Here is a 4,597-nt window from a genome sequence, read left to right as displayed (position 1 = left end):
TACTCTGTAGTTGTAGGTTAGGATTACTCTGTAGCTGTAGGGTTAGAGTTCCTCTGTAGCTGTAGTTAGATTACTTGTAGCTGTAGGTAGATTACTCTTGTAGCTGTAGGGTTAGAATACTCTGTGCCTGTAGGGTTAGATTACTCGTAGCTGTAGGTAGGATCCTCTGTAGCTGTAGGTTAGGATTACTCTGTAGCTGTAGGGTTAGAGTCTCCTCTGTAGCTGTAGGGTTAGATTACTCGTAGTTGTAGGGTTAGATTACTCCTTTAGCTGTAGGTTAGGATTACTCTGTAGCTGTAGGTTTAGGGTTACTCTGTAGCTGTAGGGTTAGGATTACTCTGTAGCTGTGGTTAGCGATTACTCTGTAGCTGTGTTAGGATACTCTGTAGCTGTAGGGTTAGGATTCCTCTGTAGCTGAGGGGTTAGGCATCCTCTTGTAGTTGTGGTTAGGATGCCTCTGTAGCTGGAGGTAGTTCTCTGTAGCTGTAGGTTAGGATTCCTCTGTAGCTGTAGGTTAGGATTTCCTCTGTGTAGTGTAGTAGGATTCCTCTGTAAGTGGATGGTTAGGATTCCTCGTAGCGTAGGTTAGATTATTGTTGTAGCTGTAGGGTTATGATTCTCTGTAGCTGTAGGTGTAGATTATGTTGTAGCTGTAGGGATAGGATCCCTGTAGTTGTAGGGTAAGGATTCCTCTGTAGCCGTAGGGTTAGAGTTCTCCTGTAGCGTAGGGTAGATTCCTCTGTAGCTGTTAGGTGTAGTTATGGTCAGTATCTGTGTAGGGTTAGGTACTCTGTAGCTGTGATGTGTGTGTAGTGTAGTTCCTCTTGTACTGGAGGTTGAGTTCCTCTGTAGCTGTAGGGTTAGGATATTACTCTGTAGCTGTAGGGTAGGTTACTCTGTAGCTGTAGCTATAGGATTCCTCGTTACTGTAGGTTAAGGATTCCTTTAGCTGTTAAGTCTAGGATTACTCTCAGCTGTGAGGTTAGAGTTCCCTCTTAGCTGTTAGGGTTAGATTCCTCTGTAGCGTTAGGTTAGATTACTCTGTAGCTGTAGGTTAGATTACTCTGTAGCTGTAGGTTAGGATTACTCTGTAGCTGTAGGGTTAGGATTACTCTGTAGCTGTAGTTAGGATCTACTCTGTAGCTGTAGGGTTAGGAATTACTCTGTTAGCTGTAGGGTTTAGGATTACTCCTCTGTAGCTGTAGGTTAGAGTCCTCGTAGCTGTAGGTTAGATTACTCTGTAGCGTAGGCGTTAGATTACTCTGTAGCTTGTTAGGGTTAACGTTCCTGTGTTACTGTAGGTTAGGATTACTCTGTGACGTGTAGGGTCCTAGATTACTCGTGTAGCTGTAGGTTTAGGATTACTTCTGTAGCTGTAGGGTTAGGATACTCTGTAGCTGTTAGGGTATAGGATTACTCTGTAGCTTATAGGTGAGGATTCCTCTTTATCTGTAGGTAGGATTACTTCTGTAGCTGCTAGGTTAGATCCTCTGTAGCTGTAGGTTAGATTACTCCTGTAGTTAGGTTAGGATTACTCTGTAGCTGTAGTGTAGGAATTTACTCTAGCTGTAGCTTAGGATTCCTCTGTAGCTGTAGATAGGATTACTTGAGCTGTAGGGTTAAGGATTACTCTGTCCAAGCTGTAGGGTTTAGGATTACTCTGTAGCTGTAGGGTAGGAGACTCTGTAGCTGTGGTTAGGATTACTCTGTACTGCTAGGTTAGGATTCCTCTGTAGCTTGTAGGGTTAAGAGATTCTCTGTAGCGAGGCTTAGATTCCTCGTAGCTGGAGGTTAGATCCTCTGTAAGCTGTAGGGTTAGTTTCGATTCCTCTGTAGCTGTAGGTTAGGATTCCTCTGTAGCTGTAGTTAGGATTCCTCTGTAGGTGGAGAGTTAGGATTCCTCTGTAGCTGTTAGGGTTAGATTATTTGTAGCTGTAGGTTAGATCCTCTAGTAGCTGTAGGGTAGGATTACTCGTAGCTGTAGGGTTAGAGTTCCTCTGTAGCTGTAGGTTAGGATTACTTACTGTAGGTTAGGATTCCTCTGTTAAGCTGTAGGTTAGGATTCCTCTGGTACTGTAGTTAGGATTCCTCTGTAGGAGGGTTAGGACTTCCTCTGTAGCTGTAGGTTAGATTACTCGTGTGAGCTGTAGGTTAGGATTCATCTGTAGCTGGAGGGTTAGATTATGTGGAGCTTAGGGTTAGGATTCCTCTGTAGCTGTAGGGTTAGGATCTCCTCTGTAGCTGTAGGTTAGGGATTATGTGGTAGCATGTAGGTTAGATTCCTCTGTAGCTGTAGGTTAGATTCCTCTGTAGCTGTAGGCGTTAGGATCCTCTGTAGGCGTTAGGGTTAGGTTCCTCTGTAGCTGTAGGTTAGGATCCTCTTAGGTGGAGGTTAGGATTCCTCTGTAGCGTGTTAGAGTAGGATTATGTTGTAGCTGTTGGAGGTTAGGGATCCTCTGTAGCTGTAGGTAGAGTTCCCTGTAGCGTAGGTTAGGATCCTCTGTAGCTGTTAGGTTAAGGATTCCTCTGTTAGTGTAGGTTAGATACCTTGTAGCTGATAGGGTTAGGATTCCTCTGTACTTAGGTTAGGATTCCTCTGTAGCTGTGAGGTTAGATTCATCATGTACTGTTAGGGTTAGGATTATGTTGTAGGCTGTAGGTTAGGATTCCTCAGCTGTAGGTTAGGATTTCCTCTGTAGCTGTACGTTAGGGATTCCTCTGTAGCTGTAGGGTTAGGATCTACTCTGTAGTTGTAGTTAGGATTACTCTGTAGCTGTAGTTAGATTTCTCTGTAGCTGTAGGTTAGATTCCTCTGTAGCTGTAGGTTAGATTACTCTGTAGCTGTGGGTTAGATTCCTCTGTAGCTTAGGTTCCAGATCCCTCCGTAGCTCGTAGAGTTAGATCCGCTTAGCTGTAGGGTTCAGAGTTCCTCTCGTAGCTGTAGGTTAGGATTACTCTTACTTGTAGGTTAGGATTCCTCTGTAGCTGGAGGTTAGGACTTCCTCTGTAGCCTGTAGGTTAGGATCATCTTAGCCTGTAGGTTAGGATTGCAACTGAAGCTGTAGGGTTAGGATCCTCTGTAGCCTGTAGGGTTTAGGATTACTCTGTTACTGTATGTTCAGGATTAATCTGTAGCTGTAGGTTACGATTCATCTGTGGATGTAGGGTTAGGATTCATCTGTGGATGAAGGACTAAAGAAGGAAACCCCTGCTCTTAGGATGTGTGTCTACCTCTTCATTTGTCATTCCTTGAAAGGAGGAGAGGAGAAGAAGAGACCTTGGATAGAGAGACGTTCCACTGTCTTTCCTTCTTTCCTTGTGTTTTAAACCCACAGCTGCATCAGTCTGCAGTGAAACCATTTTTAAATGGTTCAGTTATTTAAATGTGTTTGTGTTATATTAAAATTGCTAAACTTGAAACGGAAATGTGTATCGAGGATTTTACTACTAAAACTAAATGAATGGTTTGGTTGTTATACACAACTGCGTAAAGAGAGAGTCTCATTGTGTAGAAAGTAACACACAACATTTCTTGTAGACATTGTTCATCTTGTAAATATTTTTTGCAGATTCTTAACTTATTTTTTTATACCATGAAATACCGTACTTACATTTTTTTGGGGGGGGAATGTATAATAGTTGCTTGTGAAAGCACTCACGTTGAAATGAAATTATGTCAAATTAAATCATCTTCATCAGTTTATTAGTCCATATAATGTTGACAATGACTCCAATAATGATGATATAATGTGGATAATGACTCCAATACTGATGATGTAATGTGGATAATGACGCCAATAATGTTGATAATGACTCCAATAATGATGATGTAATGTTGATAATAACTCCAATAATGATGATGTAATGTTGATAATGACTCCAATAATGATGATGTAATGTTGATAATGACTCCACTAATGTTGATAATGACTCCTATAATGTTGATAATGACTCCAATAATGATGATACAATGCTGATAATGACTCCAATAATGATGATGTAATGTTGATAATGACTCCAATAATGATGATGTAATGTGGATAATGTTGATAACGACTCCGAATAATGATGATATGATGTTGATAATGAATCCAATAATAATGATATGTCAATAATGATGATATGATGTCAATAATGACTCCAATAATAATATGACGTTGATAATGACTTCAATAACGACTCCAACAATGTTGATAATGTCTCCAACAATGATGATATGATGCCGATAATGATTCCAATAATGACGATAATGACTCCAATAACGATGATATAATGTTGATAAGGACTCCAATAGTGATGATATACTGTTGATATTGACTCCAAAAATAATGATATGTTGATAATGACTCCAATAGTGATGATATAATGTTGATAATGGTATTGATGTTGATGATATAATGTTGATAATGACTCCAATAGTGATGATATAATGTTGATAATGACTCCAATAGTGATGATATAATGTTGGTAATGACTCCAATAGTGATGATATAATGTTGATAATGGTGATGATGTTGATGACTATTCTATAAGCTACCCATTATCTTACAGTTACACGACATGGTGGGTTCTTATTCTTGGGTTCTCACGCTGTTCC

At 40.4% G+C, this 4,597-nt stretch overlaps 1 long non-coding RNA gene across 1 annotated transcript; it reads left to right on the top strand.

The window, feature by feature from the left end:
- Positions 1 to 594: 594 nt before the first annotated feature.
- Positions 595 to 4,591, top strand: LOC139025675 (uncharacterized). The gene is made up of 3 exons (XR_011477291.1): positions 595 to 609; positions 1,077 to 1,101; positions 3,142 to 4,591. It is a non-coding gene; the product is annotated as an uncharacterized lncRNA (long non-coding RNA).
- The last annotated feature ends 6 nt before the right edge of the window (positions 4,592 to 4,597 follow it).

The sequence above is a fragment of the Salvelinus sp. IW2-2015 genome, unplaced genomic scaffold (genome assembly GCF_002910315.2).
Source record: "Salvelinus sp. IW2-2015 unplaced genomic scaffold, ASM291031v2 Un_scaffold3052, whole genome shotgun sequence".
In the NCBI taxonomy this organism is placed as follows: Eukaryota; Metazoa; Chordata; class Actinopteri; order Salmoniformes; family Salmonidae; genus Salvelinus; species Salvelinus sp. IW2-2015.
This window is presented reverse-complemented; position numbering and strand designations above follow the sequence as displayed.